Source organism: Bison bison, unplaced genomic scaffold (genome assembly GCF_000754665.1).
Source record: "Bison bison bison isolate TAMUID 2011002044 unplaced genomic scaffold, Bison_UMD1.0 scf7180017864068, whole genome shotgun sequence".
In the NCBI taxonomy this organism is placed as follows: Eukaryota; Metazoa; Chordata; class Mammalia; order Artiodactyla; family Bovidae; genus Bison; species Bison bison.
The window spans coordinates 8401050-8410477 of record NW_011494640.1 but is presented as its reverse complement, the minus strand read 5'-3'; the positions used below and the strand labels follow the sequence as shown (position 1 = coordinate 8410477).

Here is a 9428-nt window from a genome sequence, read left to right as displayed (position 1 = left end):
CCCCACCCGCCGTGTGTCCAAAATAGCCGCCGGAATCATGAGAATGTTAGATCTTCAGATGTTTATAATCCAAAAGAATCCCTTCTGTTTTTTTTTTATAATAAAACTACTTGGATGTCAGTATTTTATGTTGGAAAGGCAAGCCAAGTTCACAGTGCAGCAATTACAATGCAATGCATTATGTATAATTTGTAGCACGCCCCAGGAGCAACGGTAAACCGTGAAATGCCATCCCAGCCCCAGAGCATAATTAGCAGGATCAAACGCTGCCCAGAGAGGAGCACAATGGTTGTCGTCCGAGGTCCACCAAAGTAAGGGAAAGTTCTGATAAAAGCAGTACACCCCAAATTATATAAAAAGCAGCCCCTATATCAGGCTGCAAATATGTCAAGAACCTTCACTGCTAATTGAGGAAACCTTTTGAGGTTTAACAGCTCATAAATTCGCTCTGGGAATGCCCCATTGTTCTGGGGTTATAAGTCTTGTCTTTGAAATTTAGCAGTTGTACTTTTATATTGCATTCCTCCAAGAGTCCCGTTGTAAACATGAAGGGTTTGCATTTTAACATAAATTTGAACAATGTGGTTTAAAAAGAGCTCACCACATCAAAGGGGGAGGCTGTTTGGGCATGTTTCATAAATTCTTTTTTCTATAGTATTTAAAGCTGCAAATGACTCATGGAAGTATGTTCCATTTAGATCAGTCATACTAGAGTAGCTTTTAACGCCCTTGTTTTTCCTTGCCTAAGAGTGCCTGTGTCAGAAAACAAGTCTGCAAGCCTTTGACAAAATCAGCTGGCCTTAACCTAGAATCTTCAGATCCATAGAGACAGCTCTGGAAATGTTGTTCCATTTGGTCTAAATAGCAATAAATTTTGTACATTTTCATGGTCTTTTTTTTTTTTTAACTCAAAAATCTCCCCATTATGAACTCTAAATTTTTAATTTTATCCACATGACAATTACAGTCTGTAGTCCATGGGGTCACAAAGAGTCGGATATGACTGAGCAACAGGCTTCCCTGTTGGCTCATATGGTAAAGAATCTGCCTGCAATGCAGGAGACCTGGATTCGATCCCTGGGTTGGGAAGATCTCTTGGAGAAAGGAATGGCCACCCATTCCAGTATTCTTGCCTGAAAAATCCCATGGACAGAGGAGCCTGGCGGGCTACAGTCCATGGGGTCACAAAGAATTGGACACGACTGAATGACCAACACACACCCCTGTGTCCTCATAGTCCCCCAGTTTTAAAAAGAACCCACAATTTATTTATTTATTTATTTTTGCTGAGCTCCCAACTAATGTGAAGAGAGATGTGGGTGGTGGTTTCTGAAGCAGAGTGGTTGGGGGTAGTGTGGGGAGCACTGCTTTTTGGTCTGGCCTCTGGGGATCTCGACCTCGGGAAATCACACGCCACGCTCAAGCCTCAGTCTGGATGTAAAATGAGGACAGTGGTTAAACTCCTCCGCATCTTTCTCCCTCCTGTTTCTGGTTCCTTTATTTATTCATCCCGGAGGGGAGAATATGAACACAAAGCCTCAGTGCTCACCCCACAAAGCTCACCACCTTAGGAGGATGCGCTAGACTGAGACCACCAGAATCCTGTAATTTGCTAGAAACTACTAACCGTGGCATTGTGTGCTTTGGAGAAAGGGGACGTGATCCTGGGATAGCACAGAGCAAAGTGGGGCACGGCCACTTGCCTGAGAGCTGGGGGAGGCGGGGAACGATCCTGGGAGTCGGTGCTGAGGGAGGGCAGGTTTGCTGGACTGGCTACAGAGCTTGATCTTTGTTCTTGGATGAAAGGAAACTCCTAGAGGGGTTTAGGCCGAGGATAAAGTTGATGAGATGAATGTTTTAGGAAAGCGTTCCAGCACCCCTGTGGAGCATGGCTGGTGGAAGACCAGAGCTCGGTCAGGACACCGTCTCAGGGCTCAGGCACCACCCAGGCTCCCGAAGCAGGTGGCTTAGGCAGGGCTGGTGATGGGGCAGGTGCTGGGGAAGGGACGAGTCAGAGGAATGTTCAGGTGTTGACGATAGGATTTGGTGATGGGCTGCAGGGGGCAGGTGAGGGAGGGGCAACTTCCAGAACAACTGGGATCTGAGCATTTGTGACTAACTGAGTGGATGGCAGGAACATTCCTGGGGTGGGGCAGCTTGCAGAAAGTCATCAGTGTAATAGCAGAAGACCCTGACCCTCCAACGCTTCGTGCCAGACCCTGGCATCCTTTACTCCCGTCCATTTAGAGCACATCTCTAGGTAGGTTTCTGCATTACACAGACAAGAAAATTGAGGCGTGATGAGGAAAGTGACTTCTCCGAGGGTCCAGAGGAAGGGGCAGAGCCAGTATTCAAAGGCAGCTCTGTCTGGCACCAGAGCACATTCCCTTCCACCAGAGCCGGGTGCCGAAGGGCCCTCTTATAAACTCCGATGTCCACTCCAGACTTGAAAGGGGGGTTGGATTCTTCAGGATGAAATGGCCGAAAGAGAAAACAGTGAAGCCTGGTGACAGGAACCAGAGCCCCGAGAAATGCAGCATCTGGTTCTTACCCCTCTTAGTTCTGCAAAGCAGGAGACCCAGTCACCCTCTCTGGGCTTCAGTTTCCCGGCTCTGAAATGCAGACAGAATGCCGCTTCCCAGGTCCTCCTCAATCTCACTCTGAAAATCCATGATTTTAAGATGTGCTGGCTGCATCTCACATAGAATCTCATTTCCACCCGTGACACAGTCTTTAAAGCTTCTTTGTTGAAACTATAGGTAGGCCTTTCAGTACTCGCCTTTTCTATGGTCACAGCACCCACTTAGATATTCCCAAACATGCTCAAGAGAGCAACATTTTCCTCCCCACTTACCTAAAATCATGTTATCCGAAATAAGCTTCACTCTAGATTCCTAACTTGGAATTCAAAGTTCAAAAAATTTCGTACTGAGGTCTCCCTTTCTGTTCATAAGTTTGCTTTTACTAGAAATTGTTTGTATAAGAAGAAGGTAAGGAAATGGCACTCCTGTATTCTTGCCTGGAGAATCCCATGGACAGAAGAGCCTAATGAGCTACAGTCCATAGGGTCGAACAGAGTCGGACACGACTGAAGCAACTTGGCACAGCAAAAATTAGCTATTTTTGTTACTGAGTCTCCATAGCACAGGCCATTTTAGAATCGTTTCTGAACAATTCTAGGTTAGTTAGAGGCAGGCTATTTCAAAGGTGTGCCTACAGTCTGAGAAAGCCCCTGGCTCCTCCTCAGACTGGGAGGGCTTGTTTATTGGAGACATTTCAGTCACAAGGCATATCTGTTAACACACATACTCATGCCCACACACAAGCATGCACACACACATACACGCTCTTTCTTTAATGGATCAGAACTTGGTACGGGTGGGGCGAGTTAGTCAAACCTAACAGAGCACAAAAAACAGCAGTGCAGCTCAGGTTAAATACTGTCGAATACAAAAAACAAGCAAGTTTTTAAGATGGCAGCCCTGCCTCTGGGGTAGTTTATCACGTCATGGAAGTTCACCACCGTCCCAGTTTGGGGCCAGCTCTGACCCAGAGGAAGCATTTCTCAGCTCCTGGTGCAGAGAGCAAGGCTCACGCCTGTTCGTGTTTGTGCACAAGCCTGTCCCTGCCACTTGGTTCACAGAGCTTGCCCACTCTGAAGATTCACATGTGTCTTCCTCACCTCCCTAGTTATCTAGGCCTTGGCCAAGGAGCCCACCCTGGTTTTCTAATCCACCAACCATTCAGAAATCACGGGGCTTGGACTGTTGACATGGATGTTGTTCCTCTTCCAGTTACTTTTCCTCTCGGTCCCTGCCCTTTATTAACCCAGCAAGTGCATCTGCCAAGACCCTTGCATTGCTGTTTCCTCGTGGGCTTTAGCTGGTGAGTCTCTCGATGCCCACCCCACCCCACCCTGCCAGCCGGGCCCCTTTGAGACCAGCTGTGATGCACTCTCATTGCAGGCTCTTCCCCAAACAGCTTGTCTTCCTCTGTTTCCACCTGCAAGAGAAGCTGGCCAGCAGCTTCCAACTCTTGTGAGAGCTTTGAACCACAGTGTTCTCCTTGACTGCTCAGCATCTTGGGGACCATTTCCTAGGTCAGGGATCATTTCGTAATTGCACATTGATACTGATGTCTCTTGACGTGTAGTTACGCACTTCAGTCAGTTCAGTTCAGTTCAGTCGCTCAGTTGTGTCCAACTCTTTGCGACCCCATGAATCGCAGCACGCCAGGCCTCCCTGTCCATCGCCACCTCCTGGAGTTCACCCAAACTCATGTGCATCGAGTTGGTAATGCCATCCAGCCATCTCATCCTCTGTCATCCCCTTCTCCTCCTGCCCCCAATCCCTAACGTGTAGTTAAATCAGGTTTATTTGGAAGTGGAAATAATTTGACTTTTTACAGCCTTTGTGATAGCATTCATCATGGATATACATATCACATCTCATATCTCAGCCTGCATCCAGGTATTGAAGGCCTCTAATGTAGTGGAACCCCGGAGCCCAGACAGCCTCCATGCATTGGTTAAGGGAAACAAATAGATGAATTGTTTTCCGAAGCCTCCTCTTGCCTTTTCTCACCCATTTATGTCTCAGGGTTTGGAAGCTGGTTGTTGGCAGAGGTGAGAAACCAAGATTCTTGGCCCTTGAAATTCCCTAGCTGCTACTATTTACCTGTATCTTTCAGGGTCCTCTAGCCCCAAGGGCCTGATCTGGCCTCCCAGTCCCCAGCCTCCTCTCTGCCCAGCCCTGCTGTCATGTTAGTTGTTTTGGTTCATTCAGCAAACATTTATGATGCCCCCACAGTGTCCCAGGCACCTAGGATTCAGAGGTGAGTGGCTTTGTTCTAGGACTGCCTGAGCGGCCAGTGTCAACCACTCTCGCATTATAATTAATAGACTCACCAGGGCAACACTGTGATCATATTTGGTATATTCTTCAGGAGAACAGCGGAGAAGGCAATGGCAACCCACTCCAGTACTCTTGCCTGGAAAATCCCATGGACAGAGGAGCCTGGTAGGCTGCAGTCTATGGGGTCACTAGAAGTTGGAGACGACTGAGTGACTTCACTTTCACTTTTCACTTTCATGCATTGGAGAAGGAAATGGCAACCCACTCCAGTGTTCTTGCCTGGAGAATCCCAGGGACAGGAGCCTGGTGGGCTGCCGTCTCTGGGGTCGCACAGAGTCGGACACGACTGAAGAGACTTAGCAGTAGCAGCAGTAGCAGTCAGGAGAACAGGGTTGCTTTGGTGTCTTACGTTTAAAATCCATCTCCTCCAGGGCTAAGCACAGCACAGCCTGGGAAACCACCAGAGCAGATTCTTTACCAACTGAGCTATCAGGGAAGCCCCAGAGAAGACATGAGAGAAGACAATGTGTACAATACCAAATGGCATCATGCCAGTGCTGATGGTCACAGCCAAACAAAACCCCAGAATATAGGACAGCATCCCTCTGACCCAAGTTTCTCCGTAGCATCAGACTCACTTGGGGTGCTTGTGAAAAGAGCAGATTCCTTGATCACGTTAAAACCTAGAACCTGCCTCTTGCCACGCTCGCCCACGTGCAAGTTTGGAAGTAACTATTCTAGACCCGGTATCTAATCTCTAGAGCTTTGACGCGCCATGTGCTCTGCAGGATGGTGACATGGAAGCAGTAGGTGGATGTAGGACCTGTTACATGTTTCATCTTATTTGCTGCCAGTCAGTCTTGCCACCAAGCCTGGGGCCAGCTGTCCCTTCCCTCCCAGGCCCAACACCCTCGCTTCTCCTGACACGCGGTAACCTGGCAGTGGTTGTCCAGTGTGATCTGGACATGACCCCTGAGTGCTTGCTCTCAGCAGAAGTTCCTGATCAAAGTTTCTTTGCCCCTTTTCAAAGTTCTCCTGTTGACCTTCCATCTTTTTACTTTCTTTTATTCTTTGATTTCTTGGGATGATCTTTACTTATATTTTTTTATTTGTTGTTGTTCACTTGTTCAATCATGTCCAACTCTTTGTGACCCCATAAACTGCAGCATGCCAGGCTTCCCTGTCCTTCACCATCTCTGGAGTTTGCTTACACTCGTGTCCATTGAGTCGGTGATGCCATCCAACCATCTCATCCTCTGTCGTCCCCTTCTCCTCCTGCCTTCAATCTTTCCCAGCATCAGGGTCTTTTCTAATGAGTCAGCTTTTCACATCAGGTGGCCAAAGTGTAAGAGCTTCAGCATCAGTCCTTCGGATGAATATTCAGGACTGATTTCCTTTAGGATTGACTGATCATATCTCCTTGCAATCCAAGGGACTCTCAAGAGTCTTCTCCAACACCACAGTGCAAAAGCATCAGTTATTTGGTGCTCAGCTTTCTTTACTGATCACATGGGTCATAGCCTTGTCTAACTCAGTGAAACTATGAGCCATGCCATGTAGGGCCACCCAAGACAGACAGGTCATGGCGGAGAGTTCTGACAAAACGTGGTCCACTGGAGAAGGGAATGGCAAACCACTTCAGCATTCTTGCCTTGAGAACCCCATGAACAGTATTTTTTTATGCCCAAAGGTTAAAAGGTATTTTCAGAAGATTATTATTTGAGTCAGTTCTAGTGAGGTGGATGAACCCAGAGCCTGTTATACAGAGTGAAGTAAATCAGAAAGAGAAAAACAAATATAGTTTATTAATGTATGTATATGGAATAATGGTATTGATGAACATATTTGCAGGGAAGGAGTGGAGACACAGATGTAGAAAACAACTTGTGAACAGAGTGAGGGAGGGAGGGAGTGGGACGAATGGAGAAAGTAGAGCCAACATACTTACATATACTATGCAAAATAGATGGCTGGTGAGAAGTTGCTGTAAAACGCACGGAGCCCAGTCTGGTGCTCTGTGATGACCTAGGGAGGTGGGGTTGGGGAGGGGAGGGCGGCTCAAGACAGAGGGGATGGATAAATGTATAATTATGGCTGATTCGCATTGTTGTATGACAGAAACTAACAACATTGTGAACAATTTTTTAAAAGCATTGAGGTTTCTGAGGGAAAGATGGCTAACTCCAAGTGGTCTATGATTTTAAAAGTCAATGAAAACATTACCTTGGGCCTTTGCTTAAAAAGCCGGACGTTGATTCCAAACTCAAGTTGAAGGAAATGAGAAAAAATTGAAACAGGTCTAAATATCATCAGCAGTGCTTCTGCTCTCTGCCTCTGCCTGCGAGTCTGGGCAAAGAGCAAGTGTACTGGGGATTTTGTTGTTTTCTGAGTGGAGGACCTGTCCCCGTGTGTGACAGAGAGGGTGCCGTCTACTGGGGTTTTATCCTGTTTGGGCAGGAGCCACTGTCCCAGGCAGTTGTGAGCCCACCACTTAAAGCAGGGCCTCACCCACTAGGAAGCACATCCACGCATCCTTCAGATGGTTGAGGGTCTGCCCAGCAGCAGAGATAGTTCAGACCTGTTCTGACATACTGGTTACCAAGCTGCTGCCTTCCAAGACACCCTCAGGGCCTCTCTGAGCCCAGGCTGGCCAGGACAGCAGCAGCTGAGTGTCCAGGATCACAGGCTAAGGAATTAGTTAAGGAAAACATTCTCCAGGGAGGAACCTGGAGGTGCTAAAGGCCTTTGAAGATTTCCAGGACTCACTAATATTCCGTTTGTAACACCCTAGTCCTACATGCTTTGAACCACTGCATCAGGCACAGTGAACATGGGCGCTCCATGGCCCTCCTTGACCTTGCTTCCTCCCCGGGGTAGCAAGGACCCTGGGATCATCAGCGCAAGGAGAAGGGCAGGAGGATAGAGGGTCGGGGCACATGTAAGTGAGGTTCTGGGTAAATGTAAACCAGGAAGCAGAGCCACTTTGATTAGGCAATGTAAAGCATTTTTAGGACTGCTGCATCCAGGATTCGTTGTCTGATTATCATGGATTGTATCTCTCTCTCTTCTCATTTGGAGTTAGAATGATACCAGTCATTTCCAGGAAGAAGCATGCAGCCATGAAAGGCAGTATGCACCCTAGCAAGGGTAAATTCTGAATTTAGAGCTGGTTAAAATATCTACATCCACATCCATACCCATAACCACATCTGTGTCTCTCCCAGGGCCTTGTCAGTCTCCTTTGCCCTGGAAGAAATCTGATATGACATAGAAACTGCTAGACGCTGGCCAATAATCCCTGGGTTTCAGACCATCCAGACAATAAACAACTCCATAATATTCAGTGCAGCAGCTTCTGTGAGAGCCCATCTGTTTCAAAATAACCCTAATTCTGCTTACTATGCGGAATGCTTTGTTGACTGGAATTTGTCCTAGTTTTCTGCAGCAGATTCCGAGGCATAGGCCTCTCACTCCACCTGCTGGCAAGTATGAATACTGGCCTGAAACCCCGGGTGGATATTTTCAGTTGGAAAAAAAAAAAAATTCTGAGCTGTAGCTCAGGGATTCTCAAAAGCTCAGAGTCACCTGGGAGCTCATTAAAAATACAGTGGCCTGGGCTCTGTGCCAAGCCTACTGAATCGGAAACTCTCAAAGAGCTCTCCTGGTGATTCATACACTCACATCTCTGTTAGAGAATCTGGAATTCAGGGATCTGAGCCAGCGAAGGTCAGGGATGACCCCACCCTATCCTGCTCATCCTCGAACAGGGAAAGTGATGAAGCCAACTTTAGGTACCCACTTCTATATTAGTAACTCTTGGTGGTGAGAGGCAAGGCTTTATTCCTGGATTTCCCTGGTGGCCCAGTGGGTAACAGTGGATAGGAATCCGCCTGCCAGTGCAGGGGACACAGGTTCGATCCCTGGTCTGGGAGGATTCCACATGCCATGGAGCAACTAAAGCCTGTGCCCCACAGCTTCTGAGCCTGCACTTTAGGGCTTGTGCTTTCAATAAGAGAAGCCACTGCAGTGCAAGTCCATGCAGCACAAGGAAGAGTAGCTCCTGCTCACCTCTACTAGACAAAGCTCGCATACAGCACCCACCACAACCAAAAAGGGGGAAAAAAGGAAACTTAAAAAAAAAGGCTTTATGCCTTCCCCAGGGCTCAAGGTGACATCACCAGTGATAAGTCATATGATTGCATGGAGTAATGGGAAAGGCACTTCTCCTTTCTGGGATTCTGCCCAAAACCCTAACCCCAGTCTAATGATGAGGAAAAGCATCAGTCAAACCAAGTGGAGGCACATTCTATAGGCTAGTACTCCTCAGAATTGTCAAGGTCACGGGAAATAAGAAAAGACTGAGAAAGTACCGCCAGCAGGAAGAAACTAAGGAGACCTGACAACTAGATGGGGTGTTGGACCCTGGAACAGAGAAAGGCAATGAGTGGAAAAACAAGTGAGACCCAAGGCAAGTCTGGAATTCAGTTAACAGTAACATGCTCATCCCTGTAAATGGTTGGTCTTGACAACTAGACCGTGGTGATATGTTTGGCTGTATTACCTTGGAGACTTTTT

The 9428-nt window shown here is 47.4% G+C and overlaps 1 protein-coding gene across 2 annotated transcripts in view; it reads left to right on the top strand.

The window, feature by feature from the left end:
• Positions 1-9428, top strand: part of RHBDD1 (rhomboid domain containing 1) — a 135747-nt gene that overhangs the window by 114944 nt on the left and 11375 nt on the right. The gene's annotated exons all lie outside the window — the stretch shown is intronic.